The following is a 19220-nucleotide window of genomic DNA, read 5'->3' as shown; positions in this document are numbered from 1 at the left end:
TCGCACAGCCATTTTCGGCACTGGCCACAGTCTTGGGCAAAATGTGGTAAATATGGTATTGTCCATAAAAACGAAGTAAAAATACTTTTAAAGTAAACTGTTGCCACCAGTGCACCCGAAGCACACTTGTACAAACACCAAAAAATCCTTAGAGGGTGGGTAAGGCCATAAAACGAAAGGACCCCTATGTGCGGTACTGTAAGGTACTTGGCACATAGATCAAAAGTTACCAAGAAATGGCGACAAAGTCGGAGACTACGGGAAACATAGTTTCCCAGTACTGACAGCTTGAAGGACGTGCCGGTTTCCCCATATGAAATGAGCGAAAGCCCAGAGGAGCGCAGCTGAAGGCTGTGCTCCACTGGAAAATGTAAAGTTAGGCACTCCAAATAAAAGCAAACAGTTTTGGGGTTCACAAATGGAGGGAAAATTGCACCTAAGGGAAATCTTTCCTAGCAAACACCCTGTGATCCGTGAAGTCGATGGTCATGTTTTGTTTTGCTCAATAAATCCCGCCCTAACAAATTTATCGGGGAGGTCTCCGAGTAAAACAAGGGTGCATGTACCACTTTTCCTCCTATTTTCATGGCTATCTCTTCTGAGTAGGGAACCACTGCGACAGCCCCAGAGAAGCCTTGTGTGTCGAGAGTTTTACCTGATAATGGAATGTTTCCCTCACTGATGCATGATTAGGTGGCACCCGTGTCCACCATAAAGATGAATTGCTTATTTCCTATCTCAGAGTCCACCAAGGGTTTCCTCATCAGGGTGGATAGTCATGGACAGGACTGGGCACGCAAGAGCTTTCTGTGGGCTGTCCTAATCAGGGTATGTATTGGTACCTGGGAACATGGTTGGGCATTAGGTGGGCCTGGTGCCTGAACTTGTGAGGGCCTCAGTGGTAACTGAGTGTAAGCCTGGTGTATCTCATAGGGTATGGAGGTGACCATCGGTGTTGGGAAGGAGTATGGTGGTGGCGGTACAGGGCTAAAGTGGTTGTACGTGCTATACCCCGCCCACTGTCTACTTCTACACTCTGCAAAATGCACCCACTTCCCACAGCTTCAACACTGAAAGGGTCCCATACCACCACTCGGTTCCATCCCACCATATCCCCCTCTACCCCTTGAAACCCTCCTCTTCCCCACTGCTGACCTCCTTGGTGCCAATCAGGATATTGTGACTGAGGTCTGCCGCTCCACTGTACTCTGCCTGGCCAAAACGCTGCTATTCTCACGTCCATGCGTGCTGCTGCTGCCTGCTCCGCTGAGTCAGCTTGGGTGGTTGCCATCACCGCTCCTCCCACTGCTATTTTAGAAAATGTATTCTGCTCCAGTTTTGCTTTCTCCGCCTGCAATCTTTGAGCTGTTTCCTTTTCTCGTTCTTTAATCCTCTTACAATTATGTATAATTATGGTCTGAATATCAGCCCACCCCTTTGCCTCTATGCCCACTATCTTTGCAAGCCCTTTCTGAACTTTCTTGGGCAATCTCCTCTTGATGACAAAATAAGAGGAACTCCAGTTCGGTCCTAACGGCCTCCCGGTAAGACGGGGATGTGCACTGCCCCATTTTAGAAGGTATTACGAGGCAGCCCAACTGTGGGTCTTGAAAGAATGGATAGATGAGCCCCAAAAACTGTGAGTCGCCCAAGATAGAGCAGTGGTGACTACCCCAACAAGACATATGCTATGGGCGGGGAAGACACATACATCCAAACCTAGATATAAACGAAATTATGCAAGCAGCATTGGGAATATGGGACGAAGCAACTAAGAAAGGCACTCTAACTAAGACCCAGCCCCATTTATGCCGCTATTTAGAAACCCGGAATTCCCGCCGGGCCTAGAAAAAAAGGCTTTTCAAAAGTGGGAGGAAGCGGGCTGCTATATGGTTGGGGACATGTATCAAGACCAACATATAAGGTCCTTCGAAGATTGTACTGCCCTATTACACCTGCAGGGGAAAGACAGGTATAAATATGACCAGCTGTACCATTGGCTAGACACACCAGAATACGATAAGCAGCCACCAGAGAGTTAACCCCGTTCGAGCAATACATCATGTCAAATGACGGGACAAAAGTTTGTATCGAATACATATAGATTCATCAACTCCTCAGAGGAGAAGGTCACTTGGCAATATATCAAGAGATGGGAAAAAACTTTAAGAAGGGCGATCCCAAGGTGTTGGTGGGAATATACGTGGGGGATGATATCAAAACATACGAGAGCCATACACTCAAAAGAAATGTGGATGAAAATCCTCTTGCAATGGCACTACAAGCCAGAAAGGCTCCACGGGATGTTCCGAGACTGTCCCAACGTATGCTGGAGAGCATGTGGAGGGGAAGGAAATTGGAGACTTATTTGGTGGGACTGCCCAAATATCCAACAATACTGGACCGACGTGAAGAATCACATGAGCTCAATGTTCCAGGTGCCTGGGGCGCTTGGGGAGGAGGTGTCGCTCTGCGGGATTTGGGACCCAAAGCACAAAACCCTCACCAAAACACAGAAAAGATATTTCATGGGACTTTTAATTGGGGTGTGGTTGGAAATTGCCCAAAAATGGAAGCAAAGATCCGAACACATCGCAATAGATTGGATACGCAGAGCTTGGTCCCACATAACAATGTAATAATGGAACACATCACTTAGAACTTGCAGGGGAACCACCAGAAATTCAGGGAAGAATGGTCGGACACGTTGGAGTACCTACAAAGTGACTAAATGGAACAATGGTGTCCACACAAAATTAGAATTCTTGATATGTTCAGATAAGATACTGAGTTTACAAACAGAAGTTAAACAGATGGGTGGATTATCCCAGGGGGTTGCGGGGGGAGTGGAATGTTTCTTTAACTGTTTATGTTGTAAAACGTAATAAAAATAATTAAAATAAATAAATAAAATAAGAGGAACTGATCGCTACAACTGGTCTCCCGTCTCTGCTCTCCGAATCTTCTGCACTTGCAAAATATACTGCACAGGATCTTCATCATCCCCCATCGTTTTAGGAAAGATTTCTTAATTGTGGGTAATTTTCCTTCCATGTGGCAACCCCTAAACTTTTTGCTGTTGTTTTCACCATGATCTAGACTTTGCCAGAGAAGTGCAGCCTTCTGCCGCACTCCTCTGGGCTTTCGCTCCATTCTTACGGGGAAACTGACATGCCCTTAAGACAGTCAGTACCGGGAAAACATTGTTTTCCGTAGTTCTTTTATCATGTTGCAGCTTTCGCGCAACATGATACAAGAGGGCACTGTAAGCTAAGTTACTGCTCTCTTGGGTCTCTAGTCTTCTACAGGCCCTAGACACTCTCTTTGGATTGTTAACGAACGGTGCAAGTGAATCACTGGCGGGACTGGTGGCAGCAATCGTTTCTTTGTGTTTTGAGCTCCTTTTGGCTGTTTAAGCGCATTTCCCGCGCTTAGCCCAAAATGGTGGCCTGGCTTCCAAAATGGCCAGACCACGAGGCTCTTTGTCCTGCCCGCTGACCGTCTTGCCCCCTTTACCTTCCCCAGGTCGAGCCGACCCGGGGCCTTCCTTTTTTGGGCATGTACTTTCCCGCGAAACACAGATGCTTTCGCGGGCTTCTACAGGCCTTGTGTGTGCCTCCAGGATGTGGGCTGGGATGTCTGGTCCCAACACACATCATGGGTGCCAGAGAGTCTAGTGTGTCGTGAATGCCTGGGACCACCGTGGTCCGTGATAGGTCCACGTATGGTGTGAGTGTTTTGTGAGTAGATCTCCTACTGGGTCCCCTCCGTTTTGGCGCGAAGGGAACCGTGGATAAGAGGAGGCTGGAAACACCACTACCATGTCGATCTCCTGAATTCTCACGAACGAAGGAATACAGGAGCCAAGTAACCTGCAACTACGAGGCTGAACCGAGGAATCGCTGGTGACCCGCTGAAGGACTGCTCCTCTGCACTGCTGTCGCTTTGTGAGACCCTTCCCTTTCTACCTCTGATCGAACGAGAAGGCCTGTACTGGTACTTCGACCCTTGGAATAGTGGGAACAACTATTCTCGGCATCTTCACCATCTCCTGCACGTAAGCCTTCGAAAGTGTCTCTGGGCCATCCAGTGGACTGACCAGCCTACCCAGGAGTCTTGCTCTGTAACCGCCGTCAGGTTGCTGCTGTATTACGAGTCCTTGCCACTCTCACACGATTCGTACACTTGGCGTTCCCAGGTCTGTAGTGAGAAGTGTACATTGGGCTGAAATACACACAGCAGCTTGTTGCCCTGCTGTGGTAACAATCTGTGCGGGTTCACTGCATTTGGGACATCCTGAACTCTAACTTCTGTTGCCGCGGAATCTACACGACGCTGAGACGTCCCCTGCTCGTATCTGAACCTGCCAGCACTGAAACTGATGCAGAGAAGCCTGAGTCTGCCTGCTTCGGGGACCGGTGAGTAGCATGGCTAGGAACTGGTTGCCCTCCTGCAGTAGCCCATAGCCTTTTCCTCGCTGTGCTAAACAGCACCCCTTTTCCATACTCGCGCTCTGCTTCTGCCCACAGTGGAGGCTGCGCTTGAGTTGCAGAGCTCTGTTCATCTTCATTTGTTCATCGAACTGAACTGCCTGATTCCCTCAAAGAGACTCCCCTTTGCCCGTTCGCACCAGCGTGTGCAGGTACTTTTGAGCACAAGGCTCCACTCTTCGTAGGGCTCGGACTTCCTTCTAGTTAGGTGCCTCTGAAGGCGGACTGGGTCTTACTATTATTCGCACTGCCTGTTTTCCTCCCCATCTAGGTGGTCTGCACATTTTGTGTGTCTAACTCGTTAGACTCGTTGGTAATTGTATATATATTGTATTTGATTGTGATGTGTTGGTTTACTTGAGTTTTATCGTGATTCTTTGCTATGGTCAATATTACAAAGGCCTTGTAATAAATGTGTCTATATTTTTAATATAACACCTGCTTGGAGTAATTTGTAGGTGTCCTTGCTTTGTGTGCTCATTGCGGGCTTTCAGTCACCCTCACCCCTCTTGAGACCTTGTCTTGACCGCCGCGATTGCTACCTTGATTGGTCTGGCTTGTCCAGAGGTTACCCTGTTCCAAGAAACTAGGCTGGTCTTCTGAACCTCTGCCCCTCCAGGACAGAGTTCAGAAATCCATCTTAACAATCGTATATTGCATTATGGACTACAGGTCTAGTGTGTCGGGGCACGCCGGCCGCAATGCATTCAACACCTGCGCTCTGATATTGTTGAATGGTGCCCTGTCATGGGTGTCGTCATCTATTTTTATCCCTGGGTACTCAGGTTTTACCCAAACATCTCCCGCCTTATCCCCCACTATTGCTACAAGCAAGCTTTTTATGTCTCCCACCCCATTTCCCAGCCCCAGAAGTAAGGGGGTGGGAGTGCCTTAATCAGGTTGTTTTTATCCATCTGGGCACAGGGTGCATACTGCAGTCTCCCACTGCCTTTGTGCAATAATGGCAACTGCGTGCCCATTCCCCTTCTCTCTTTTTTTATTTCAACCTTCTTTTTTCCCTGCTACAGCCGCCCGCCCAATTCTGTTCCTCAGTTGTGGCCCCCACAAGCTCTCTACTCGTGGGGGATGCTCCAAGCTTCCTCCTCTCCCTCAGAATCGTCCACAGTGACCCATTCCTCTTCCTACAACTGTTCGGCTACTTCCCCATCTGATCTCAGTCCCATACCCTGCGCTTCTTGCATCTCACCCATCATCTTTCCCCTTTTCAATATGTACATCCTTAATCACAGTACTGTCCAATCTAAACAAAATGTCCCCGGCTCTCCACTCATCCAGACCACACCCCAATGTATTCCCTCCTTCCCATAAGGCCTGCAGCTGTGCTGCTTGCATTGCCTGCAAAGCTTCTTCTAATTCCTTTTGGGGGGTGGTACTCGAGGGAACTATAGTGTTGGTGTTTGGTATGGGGGCAATTAAAGCTGCATATGTTGGCTGGTGTATCCTGTAGCGCATTGGCCCGTGAGCGGGTACAGCCCTACTTGGGGCGGGGTGACTGTGTCCTCCGGCTACACTCCCCTTGGCGCTGGGGTGCTACCATCTTGGGGTCTGTGCTCCTCTCCGTGCTCAATGTCCTCTACCATTTTCTACAATTCTACAATCTCCTTTCTCTTTTGAAGTTTATTACTTTTGTATTTGGTGATTAGAAACATGCTCATGTGTTCCATTATCCCTCTGTTTTTAGTGACCCTGCTCTGGCCTTGGGGAGGGCATCCTCTCTTGTGTCTCTGCCACCCACTGCTTGTGATATTTTTCCATTTTATCCTTATACAATGGCAATATGCTATACATGTACTCCAATGGAGTTATTACCCCTATATTGGCAATCGTAGTATTCAAAAGTGTTAGGTCGTATACCCAAAACAACTGATCGCAACCTGTTCTACCAGCCCGTCACTCCCGTTCCCTAGTCACCCCCTACTCACGCCTTCAACACACACCTTTCTCACTACACACGCCTCAAGCTCACACTGCTTCTTCCAAAGGCCCTCCATGGCCTCCACTTGTTGCACAAAAAATATAAAAACGCGAAAACAAAAACAATGGGCCTCATTACAATAATGGCGGTACAGTGGTAACGGCGCTGGTAGTGCTGCCGGCGCTGTTATCACTGTAACACCACATTACGAATTCTGCTTGCGGGTGCCGCTCTGCACGCCTGGTCGGACCAGGTGTGCAGAGCGGCACCCGCAAGCAGATTTGGATGGTAGCAACGGTACCATTATGAACGGTACCACTGCTACCATCCTCCCCATTCCCATTGAGCCCTATGGGGGCTCAAATGGGAATGGGGATGTACCGGCTCCGGGTCCTGCGAAAGGGGAATTACTGGGCCCCCCAAGGTCGGAATGGCCCGGTAATTCCCCTTTCACCGGACCCAGAGCCGGACCCGAGTTTGTGGGGAGCCATGCCGGTAGAAACGGCATGGCTACCTCCAACCTCGTAATGAGGCAGAATAATCTAAAACAAATAACTAAAATAACAACCACTAATTTGTCTTATTCCCTGCCCCGGTATATATAGGGAACCGGAATCTGATCTTTCTAATTATACCGAACTTCCAAATCTTTATTCGTCTTACTCTCTATTTTTCCAAGTTGGGGGTAAAATGATTTTTTAGGAAGTAAAAATGTAAGTCCAATTCCAATGGGAGTATTTTATAAGCGAGTAAAAAGCTTTTGCTTGGAAAACTGAAATGTGTTTGCAAGAAGAATTCCTTTGCAACTAGTTATTCATACACATTAAAAGACACATGTGCTTCTTTCAGTTAGGCAGTAATAATAGTAGTGTGTTCCTGTGGGACTACGTGCACTTTTGGTCCAAACATATCAATTGAACTGTTTGGGTGAAAGCAGGGACACAAAGTCCTATGTGTCTGTTTCCCAATTTTTGTTGGGAGTATTTGTACTCCCTATTTTTATTTTTTTCGGAGTATTTCCCTATTTTTAGGGAGTTAAAATGGTTGATAGACCCCTCATCTGTAGGGCTGCCCCCATCTCTACTAGCTCGGAAAGGATCCCAAACTTCTCTATTTCTCTTCACTCCTAGTTATAACAATAATAATACAAAATAGCACATGGCCTTTACGCCCTCTCTAACCACAACACACCACTCCACCATGCACTCTCACTCCCTTCCCCCGCACACATCCCCACACACCGCCAGCCAGATCTCCTGCTCCCCAATTTGCGTGAGTCTTAGTTATCACCGCAAGAGGTAAACTTATATCTGCGTGTTTACCCGACGTCCTTAGTCACAGGGTCCCGATAACGGACTGCACCCTCCTAGGAGCCGCACCTGCTTCAAAGAGTAGACAGGAATTCTGTGAAAATGGCTCCTGCAGACAACTGCGGGTTGAATGCTTGGGACTGGTCACTGCAGGTGGGTGCGGCCCCTCCAGAAGTGCAGCCTGGAATCCTCCGTCTTTGCCGGGGACATTGGGATCAAGCCGGGGGTCACCAAAAATGTAGAGAAGCCCCTCAAAGCTCACACCAGAAGAAATGCAGCGCACTAGGGAAAAAGGCCCAGCACACCTCTTGCAAGGTGAACAAGGTTTTATTTCCACAAAAGATGCACAAGCAAAGAGCTCTGCTGTTGCGGAATATTCTGGCAAACTCAGCACAAGCAACATGTTAAAAAGGCACACAGCATCAGCAGTGATGTAAGTTACAAATCTAAATGGCTGGTTGACGCAACCCTATACATAGGCTACCTGCTCCATAAGAGATGCCAGGCCATTGGTCCCAGCCCCTTCTGCCCATCTTCTTTCACGTGGGTTCCTTCATCGGTCACAAAGCTACAACCAGTTGCCAATTAGAAATAAAAAACAATACATTCTCTATCTCTAACCTAGTGTTTACCTGATATTGCAGAAAAGAGCTAAGAAGATGCTCTCGTGGTCACTGTAACTCACAAACCCCAGCTTTATTCCAGACAGATCTGCGCCCTTCCAAAGCTCCTCCCCCTTGTTTTAGGTTTGTTGTTTTACCCCTCCCGGCACCTCGCAGCACAAATCACGTGACCTAATGGTGGAGGCAGCCTGTCCCTGCTTTCTGATCTTTTCTGATTGATTGGGGGTCTAACAGATTTATGGTTGGTGGTCTGGGACTGGCTGGTACCTTTGAATGCTGCGGTCTTGGGCTGGGGGCATCTGGGCCCTATAACATAGAGCTGGGGACTCGGGAAGGTCGGAGGCTCGTGCCCTCCTTTCATATGGAGCGCTCAGCCCCTTCGTGGCCTTGCAGGGCGCATTCCTCCTAGGATACGAATGCTGGCAACATCAGACAATGAAAGGTCTCTCAATCTCTGCGGGTCTGGCCTTTCTCACTGGTGCCCATGATACAATCTTTTCCCACATGCATACGCTTATTTCCACATTTATGGCCTGGGCCTGCTGTCTTTGCTGCAGCGTAGAGTGAGGCCTCCATTTCAATATGGCTGCTATTTTCTAAGATGGCATTTGATTCCCTGTGTGCTCCCCTATCAACATCCTCCCATACCCTGTACCCTTCCCGAGCCCCTACAGCACACTTCCAGGCATCTGCCTCATCTGAAACCGCTTGGGGGCCTGGAATGATCTAGACCCCTTCTCAACAGTATAACGCCCTAGCAGGAATATATTGGTGTGCAACCTATAATCCTCTAGAGTGGTTGTTTTTAAATCTACCAGCAGATAGCCATAGGGCTTACTGGTCACATTTTCTAAAGCCTCCATAAAAAAACGCATTTTGAACGGATGTATCTGTGGAGCTATCTCAGTTGTTGTTTAGCTGTTTTTTTATTTAAATGACACTGTATAACTAGTGTTAAGCATCATAGATCTGTTGCTCTTGCCCTTGTTGAACAAGTGTTGCATGATATAACAAATGCTTGGATTGCAGTGAAGGGAGTATTGAGTAAAGGCTTTTTCTAGTTTGGCGCTCTATCCCCCCTCCATCATCAAATCCTCCACGAGGATCATATTGACCATGCCTAATGGCAGTTAATAATGGTTTTTCAGACTGTCAGGCAAACCTTCTACAAAACGAAGGTGCTAAAACTGTTGTTGCAAAGTTGTATGAAGAGGCTGCCACCAGCTATACAACCAATTAATATTAAAGGGAGCGTGGGTCATTGCAGTGTGGGCGTTTTCTAGACATTTTCTGACAATGTATCTCTTGCCGCAACTGGAAAGCCCTGCCAGCACACCCACAAACTGATGTTGTAGCCTGGTATCCATAACGTCAAATACTTATGGGTTAATGCACCATCTACAGATATCTACAGCTGAACTTAACTCTTGGGTTTTAACTCACCGCAGGTTCAGCCTTTCAGCCATCTGGGGCTGATAAAGCAAACACTGCTGTGGCTGTGCTTCTTTATTCGACGTTTAAGCGCTACATGGAAACTTGCAATTAAAATGCATGGTCTTCTCTAGCTTACCTTGAAGTGGTAAATAAAAACATGTTACAGCTTTGTATTTTCAAGATACCCCTTAAGGGCTGTATAAACCCACCCATCCTTTATGTATGAAGCATGACATACCTTTAAATGCTGTAATGAATCATCCGGCGTATGGCTGCCCCATCGCTGGCCCACAGAGCAATGTTCCATAATTAAAACTGTAGTGGCCACCATCACATCCTGTAGCACCAGCTGGGGGCTCAATACCGCTTAATATAGTGTTCCACGATTGGTGCCTTGATAGTGGCACTACCCCAGATGTATACCATCTTGCTATAACAAATCAGTGGGATACGTCGTGATTCCTTGGGCCTGCATCCAGAAGCCAACTCATTCCCAAGATACCGGTTGCCAAGGCCCATTGAAAAACCAGAAAAGCCACTCTCAATAGCCGGGGCACCCCAGCAGTTCACCATTGGTGGGGGCCACAACCCGACAATGCCCCTTGCTAAATCTGAAGAACAACTCCACTGCATTAGGGTGCCACATCTGTTCACCCTTGCTGGGGGAGCAGAACCCAACAACGCCCCTTGCTGAATTGGATAAAACATGTGACCCCCATCCTCAGGACCCCAAAACAGCCGGGGCAAGTTAAATCAGATGCAGTGAACTCCATATTCCCAGTGTCTTCTTTGACAAATACAACGAATCCCATTGTGCATCGCCTGCCAAAATTGGATGTTCCCAAAATCTGCATCTTTCCTACATAGCAACCAAGGTGTCATATCAGGTCAGAATCAGTCTGTGATTAATGAGCACCTTTGAGAGACGTCTGCCTTAGGCTAACAGAATGAAATTGAAAGATGATAAATTAACAGGCGGACGTTAAATCGAGATTTTGTTTGGAAACACCAATGTGTTTCAGCATGCCGGAACATTTTGTACTGACAAACACTAGAAAGCGCCAGTTTCCTTACACATTCCTTATAATTATACAATGAAAGTGAGCGATAATAATAAACCCTTTGTGATATCCGCCACTGTGAAACGTGTGAAAGAAAGTCTCAAATTATATGGATATTCTATTTTTTTTGTGCGGGCCACCTCTATAGACGGTCAATCTGTCCAGAGTTCTCTTGGTAAGTATGCTAAATAGCACATAAACGTGTCAGTAGTTAAAACTATTTTAAATTGCTATCATGCCGTATCTCAGTTCTAGCTCACAGTTAACAGACAAAATGCAGTGCACATTACCACCAAGCACCCTCTTCCACATGTAAAAGATGAGCCTAACACTCTGAACTTCCCTTGCACGCAGAAAATATGCCTGAAAATGGCATAAGCTTTTTACTGCTTTGCTCACACCAAACAGAACAAATAATGTACGCACTCCAGAGGAGCAGCAATGGGGTGACACATGCCTCACTTTGGGAGAGCCATGTTATTGGTTTCTCCCCTCCCCAACATGGTGGGATTCACATTATGAAATGGGAAGGAGAGTTGGTTCCTGGCTGCCTTCATGGATTGCAGCGACTAGAATTTGCTGAGGTTACAAACTTTTACTAAACAGCCACACCTGAACAGACTGCCTCCCTGATGTGTATGAGAGGCAGGAAAGCACATGGTGGAGAACATCATCTGAACTGTGGGAGACTTAATGCACTGGTAACCAGAGAGCGCCTCTCACCCCCTTTTGTTGCAAAAAAATAATATATATATATATATATATATATATATATATATATATATATATATATATATATAATTTGTTTTTAGAAACAAAGGCACTCATAGCACTTAGGTCAGCACTCCAATTCGACCAAAATGTGTATGGACATTGTCCAGAGACTACATTCCAACGAAGCAGAGTCAACTTAACATGAACACATTTTTTAATCAATGTCTCAAGTCGGTAAAAGAGAAACGCGGTACAATGCGTATCACATCTGTCCGGCTGCTTGATCACTTATATATGCCTGATTCACAGAGTCTTTTTTTCTATGGGATTTATATTTATATTAGGGTGGACACCTAATTTGCATTGCATTGACCTTTCCCAAAATTCCATTGCTAATAACTTTTAGTACTGGATGTATTTGGATGAAACTTTCTATAATTTTTAGCACTTTACCTTTTGTGGTGCTCTCAGGATTACAACCGCAATCGCTTGAGGCAAAGATACAAAATGGTGGATTTTAATTTCTGAAAAGTCATCAGCGAGTCTTTTCAGAGATGAAAAGACTCCATTTGTTTCCCTCGCTGCAAGTGATTCTGGTGGTGTTACTAGGAAACTTGAAAAGGGAAAGTGCTAAAAATATATTTGGAGGACGGAAAGGGGTGGTTTCATATGATGGTAGAGGTGGTAAATGGGAAAGTGGACCACATGTGTAGTGGGATAATTAGGGTGGGCTGGGGAGCCTGTTTGGTTCAGCCGTTTTCGTCTAAACGGGAGAATCCTGCAGGATTTCGTGAGATTCCCGTAGAAGTGCCATAAAACGTACTCGACAAAAAAAGCATCACTCAAACCAGCAAGAGAAGGGGGATAGTAGGAATGTATCAGGGAGGATTTACACAAGAGGGAGGTACCCAGGAAGCAGGAGGTGCAAACATATAATTGCAGTGGGGATATGGAAGTGTTTTAAATTATCAAGCGTTTTTCCATTCCTGCTATAACCCATTATCTTCTGTTTCCATCAATGGAATTTGCGTCATAAAATCACATAATTGCATTGTGATTTCACTGTAAATGTATGCATGATCTAAGGGAGGATCTGAAAAAAACTATTTTCATGATATATGAACATTAGTTCAGTGCACATGGCCGGTGGGATTTGATAATTTAATTGTGAGGGGGTTGCAGGCCTCGTCTGTAGGCCTGACCCACTGGCTGTGGTACAACAGGATATCACAAAAGGGGGTAACCGCCAAACAATAGTTGAAACATACTCTTGATTTTGAATGACATTATTTGGAAAAAGGTAATTGTGGTATTACAGGAATCACCAATGGTCCATAATCGTGACATAGTCTAAAGGACCACATGGGTAGAGGCTACAGGCACATTCATTCATGCACATAAGCACAGTACTAACAAGAGAAACATTTTGGTGGTGTACATTTATTACATACAGCTTATGGTATTAGGCCAACAACAATCAAGGTAGGGCATCTTGATACCTATAGGAACCATCAGATAGCATTTAAAGCATGTTTCTTAAATGTGTTCTACAACAGTGAATTTTCATAGGTATAAATTAGTCACAATAATTGTACTTCGTCAAACTCAATAGTTGTAGACTAAAGGATGTAAAAGCAAAAAAAAAAAGAAAGAAGAAGAAAAACACAACATAGAAATTAATCCATTTACAACAACTTGGTAAAGTGGAGCATAAGCGTAGACTTCAATAAAACATAAGTAAGTCTAGCAGACACTAACTAGTAGTGCAAACACAAATGTAGGAGGAAAGTGCTTGGTCTATGTCAGGAAAAGAAGATTCCCAAAGGTGTTAATGGGGCCAGCAGGAGTGAGGCTGGACCCTAGGACGTTTCTGGTTCCAGGATTTGGTGCCTTCTTCCGGGCAAAAAGATTGTGTCTCCCAATGGGTGGTAAACACAAAAATAAGGGGGTATTAAACTTAGCACAGGGTGGGGTGTATTCACAGGTTGTGCCAGTGATGTCTGCACGGGCACAAAACTGTGTAGTTAAAAAGAGAGTAAACATTCTCATTAAAAACAAATGCAAGCCAACCTTGAGCTTGTGTCCAGGGGGAGTGGGAGAGGAGTTCAATTATGGTTTATTCTGCTGGAACCATGTTCAAACATCAGAAACAAAATGTGTGTCCTGCAGGTCTAGAGTGCTGGACTATAGACGAATCATCGAGGGTCCATCTGTAGGGTAACAGAAATGTGGAAAACGAATCCTGTGTCAGTACTGAGAGTGCAGCATATTCCGCTAAAAAATGCAGGATAAAGTGTACTTGGTAGCTTACCTAAAAACCCTGTGTTGGTAGAAAGAGCCTTCAAAGAGTAGTGCCGCGCCGTGCAGGGGCCAGATGCTTAGCACTTGGAACCTCCAGAGGTGTTGAGGGTGAGAGGTGGAGGATCCCACGCTGCCGGTAGTGAAGAAGTAGCTGGGGAGTGAAGGCCTTGCCGTGTGGTCAAAGTCAGGGTGCTGCAGACACAAGGGAGAACGCCAGAGCTTTAAAATATGCACAAACCAACCCTTCGGAAGTGGCGTACAGGTTGAAATCTGTGTAGAGTCAGGTCTGTATTGGTGGCTCGGCCGGGATGTCAGCCTGGTCCCCAGTGTAAAACTCCTGCTTACCCAGAGCTGGAGCGGAGCACGGGTGAGTGGATGCGGACCAATCCGTGACTGGGCAAGGAGCTGTATCTGCGCAGTGTATTTTCTACTGCGCATGCTCGGAGGGCAGTCCGCTATTCCCGGGCGCATGTGCGGAAGAGGGTAGTATACGGCTTGGTGTAGAGTGAAAACGAAACGTCTGGGAGTTGCCAAGGCAACGTAATATGCGGACGTGCAGCCCCGTCTATGTGGAGGCACACTGGGAGGTTATCTCCAGTGGCATAGCCTAATCCAGGGAATGCCCCAAGCGGAGTATGCACAGTACTGATGAAAGACATGTTGACATGCTACAGTGCATACAGAGAGTAGCTAGTCCAGGGTTACACTGCTGTTCAGTAGTGTGAATGAACCCTGGTAAGGGGCCAAAGGAAGCCAGGAGTATAGACAAGTCAGATAGAGTTAAATGTAGACAGGGCATGGGCTAAGTGGTGGACCTGACAGAGGGAGAAGGCACTGTAGCACAAGTGCTGCTGTCTGGGTCACGAAGTGGTAAGAGCCCATTAGGGGGGTAGACTGAAGCTAGAGATACAATGGCATGATGAGCAGGGCCGTTGCAGAGCCCTTAGTGGTGACGATTATCCAGGGGCATTGCTTCATTCAGGCCTTTTTCGATGGACTGCAGTTTGAAGACCCACCACGCTTCTTTGTAGTTCAAGGCATTTTTTACATTCACTGTGTTTTCTATTTTCTCGAGGACCCACCACTTAGGTTGGTCTTGGTTATGTTGTAATTCCAAGAAATTAGATACTAAGGGGTCTGTTATTGTCCGGCATCTGATTCTTGAACGGTGTTCCACAATACGTTTGTGTATTGGTCTGCTGATTTGGCCTACGTACCGTAAGCCGCAGGGGCATTCTATTGCGTAGACAACATTGGGTGTTTTACAGTTGGTAAATTGGCGTAGAGTCCAGTCCTTGCCTTCAATTTGAAAAGTTTTGATTTTGTTAGTAAACCGGCACACTGTGCAGGAGCCGCATGGATGATGTCCCGTGATCTCTCTTAGGTTCCACAGCTTATTCTGAGGTTTTTCTTCGGGAGCCTCGCATGGGTGAGCCATTCGCTTATGTTCTTGGACCGCTTGAGGGCCATTCTGTGTGGTGGTTCGTCGCGTAGTGTCTGGTGGAACATTGGCCAGAATTGTTTGATGATGCGCTTTATCCTGTTGGTGTTAGGTCCAAAGGTGGTTACACAGGTAATTCTGTTAGTCTCTGTGTCTCTGTTCTTGGGCTGGAGCAAGGTCTCTCAAGGTATGCAAAAACTCTTTCTGGTGTTTTTAAGCAATTTTTTCAGGTATCCCCGAGCTATTAGTTTAGATTCCAGGATTTCTGCATGTTGCCGGTAATTGTGAGTGTCAGAGCAGTTATGCCTCAGTCTCAAAAATTGGCCAAAAGGAAGGTTGGTCTTCAAACTCTGCGGGTGGTTGCTGCGGTAGGCAAGTAATGAGTTTCTGTCGGTTGCTTTGCTGTGGCGGGTCCAGAAAAGTTTGCCCTCCTCAACCTTAATTGTTAGGTCCAAAAAAAGTATTGCTGTCCTGCTGCTATTGATGGTGAATTGTAAAACGGTGGAACGTGTGTTGAGCTATTCATAAAAGTCTATGAGCGCAGAGGCAGTACCCTTCCAGATAAAGATGATATCATCAATGTATCGAAACCATCGTGTGATGTTATTCCAAAAGGGGTTGTGGTGGTTTTGTACATGGGTTGATTCAAATTCAGCCATGGGATTATTGTCAGGCTTGGGGCAAAGGCTGCCGCCATGGCTGTGCCGGATGTTTGAAGATTCAAAAAAGGGCTCCGTGCAAATCCGTCCGCGTACGGATTTGCACGGAGCCCTTTTTTGAATTGCAGAGTTTATTTGGCAGGTTGGGATTGAGCCCATGTCTTTTCTGCTTTGCTGAAAAGCCACGTTCCGAATTAGAAATCAATGCTATTAGCCCTGATTTGAAAAAAAAAGTGAAGTCCGTTGAAACACGTGTCATCACAAAGGGCACCCGCTCATACTAATACACAGTCTCAATAACTATATTCCTACTGAGTGGATTTCTTCTTCGTTTATCTGGCGCATGAATGAAAAGGTGTAACTATCCTTTTACTATTAGTTTACAAAACGGAGTGGAGGAACCATGATTTCTCTGTTGTTACGCAATTCATGCGACAAACATTACCTTCTCGACAAACAGAAGGGCGCTGAGGTCTACACTGTCCTTTGGAAAAAGGTTCCTCAACTGAATTTGCTTTTTATTTTCAAAAATGTTGATGGTTGGCATAGGGCCTCATTACGGGTATTACCATTCCGCCTCCATGATTCCCGGAATTACCGGGGCATTACAACCCCGGTTTTTACCGGGAATCACGGAGGCGGAATGGTGTTAATCCCCATTCCCATTGCGGACTCAATGGGAATGGGGATCATGGAAACACCGGCAGCATCTCGTAATGCTGCCAGTGTTTCCTCGTCCGCCTGCAGGCGGGCGGTGTTAAACCCGCCTGGTCAAACCTGGCGGGAGCATCAGCTCCCACCTGCAGGAGTCGGGATCAGGTGGTCTGGAAACAACGGTGGCGGCGGGTTTACCACCACCGTTATTTCCGGACCGCCTGATTTGTAATGAAGCCCATAGTCTCTTTGAGGTATGTGGGAGTTAGTTGGCATAGAGGTTTCAAGAAGAAATCGATACATTTACAAAGAGGTTCAAGGATCGACCCACAGCCCGACACAATGGGTCTTCCTGGAGGCTGTGTAGCATTTTTGTGAAGTTTTGGGAGGGCATAGAATGCTGGTATTCTCTCTTCTGAGCTATTGAGAAAGGCCTTCTCTTTATCTGTGATCCATTCATGTTCAAAAGCGTATGTGGTGCAGAGCGTGATTTCCTGTTTGATGGTTGGTGTAGGGTCTCTGTTTAGTACTTTGTAATTGGTTCTGTCATCCAGTAGGGCCATGATGGTCAGTGGTCCATGCTCTTTTTAGCACATTTTTACAATGTGGACATGGCCAAAGTTCATGGCCGGTGGGATAGTTTAAGTCACTGTGCAGGGGCATGTGAGCCACAACTGAACGAGGGGGATATGGGCCTCAATGGGTGTACCGTCCCACTGACTAGAGGCAGGGTGGAATATTGGTTGTGGATATAGGCCATGCCCCATAATCTTTTTGTCTTATTGTTGCGACGTGGACAGAGGACACGGCCGAAGGATGTGGCTACTATCCATCAGCTTGATGTCATTTTGTTGCGATAAATCAGATCATCTTAACTCTGTATTAACTAATGTTTTTTTAATTAATATATATAAAAATAATATCTATTAAGCTGTGGATGATAGCAAAACAGCAGTCTCTTTTTATCAACATGGAAGAATAAAGCAAAACTCTGATCTGCATCGTGTTCTTCTGTGTTTCGATATGGACTTGTTCTGGATGATACAAATGATTCAATTATAATTTTCCTTAATACGTTAGATTTGGGAGTTAAGTTTATGAGCCATTAGATGTAGAAGTGTGCTCTCCTTTCCCTCAAAAAAGTGTGTGTGTTTGTGTAAATATATACATGTATGTGCAGCATGTAAAAGTGCCCTATCCTATTCTTGTCAACCCCACTCTGGGTTTGGGGGCAGGACTGTCAGATTGTGTAGGCCCTATGGTCACAGGGTGTGTATTTTCATTTATTGAGGACTTGATGCTTCAAGAAGAAACACTTCCATAGGCACAACAAGTAAAAAGGGAAATCCATAAGTTAGATGCCTTGCAATAGAACTTGCACGGAGGCAATTGTAAGAGGTGATGGTGGTAAAGAAGTAGGACAAACTATGGACAATAGAAACTGGAAATATTTACAGGGGAATAAACAAAGACAAAGTTGGCCAGGTAGGTCTGTGTGGGCAGTCAATGTATATATAAACATTATTGCACATGTCTTATTTCAGATTTATATTTATTAACAGAAATTATTTTTCAAATAACAATGATTAAATGCACGGCCTTGTGGTTTTTAGCAGTCGTAATCAGGAACTGATCTTATTGTAGTTAAGGGAAACTTCTGAATGATGGCAGTGCGAGTGGGTTGTGTCTTCTTGTTGTACTGCCCTCCTCATTAAATATCACACCAACAAAATGTCACCTATTTTGAAGGGAAACAATTACATAGGCATGAGGTCATATGTTATATTATGCAGAATCAGTATAGCATAATGGTGCCATTTACACAGTATTGTGGTGCTGATCCTCTAGAGAGTGACCAACTCAACCAATGAAGCTGTTTTTTTGTATTTTGATTTTTTTTACTTCCTGCACTGGCTAGGCTTTGTGGCAGGTGGACTGAAGCCTGAAGCCAGAACCGAGTGGAGAGTGGTGCTACATTCTCTTCCTGGATGGCGCATCAGTATATGAAGTTGGGAACCCTGACCTCCACCTCGGCCGGATGCAATAAGATGTTATGCCTGCAGAAAACCAGGATACTTAGCACATTTTTGCCCGGAAAAGCCGATGAAAGAGCCCATGGAAATTGGACTACTGCATCCAGGATTGAACTTTTCCGGTAGCGGTAGACTCTACTGAACGGGCAGTAGACTATGTAGACCCAAAACACCTTGCCAATCTGTTCACGGAGGAGGAAGGGGGACCAGAGCTAGAGACCTGTACTGTCTGTGCTGACCAGAAATTCCACATGGATGTTGAAGTCCAAGGTCTCCCGACCAGAACTCTTCTGAACTCCAGTAGCAAAATGACTGCCAGCAGGGCCACCCTGATCTCACTAAAAGTTCTGAATCCCAAAAGCCCGACCCAAATAATTGTCAACCATGGGCACATAGAACTCTACCACTAACCCACACTGACACTACACATCTTCAACCAGGTGCCCATGACTGTGATGCCAGGACTATCCAAAGAATGTCTACTTGGTATGGATTTCCCACTTATTGATCACTGTCTCCAATAGGTTCAGGGATCAAAATCGTATAAACGTTCAAATGGGTGGA

At 45.9% G+C, this 19220-nt stretch overlaps 1 protein-coding gene across 1 annotated transcript in view; it reads left to right on the top strand.

The window, feature by feature from the left end:
- The window catches only part of LOC138488129 (complement factor B-like), a 1604240-nt gene that overhangs the window by 332188 nt on the left and 1252832 nt on the right, over window positions 1-19220 (top strand). The window lies entirely within an intron of this gene.

This window comes from Ambystoma mexicanum, chromosome 9, assembly GCF_040938575.1.
Source record: "Ambystoma mexicanum isolate Mex_15411 chromosome 9, UKY_AmexF1_1, whole genome shotgun sequence".
Classification (NCBI taxonomy): domain Eukaryota; kingdom Metazoa; phylum Chordata; class Amphibia; order Caudata; family Ambystomatidae; genus Ambystoma; species Ambystoma mexicanum.
This window is presented reverse-complemented; position numbering and strand designations above follow the sequence as displayed.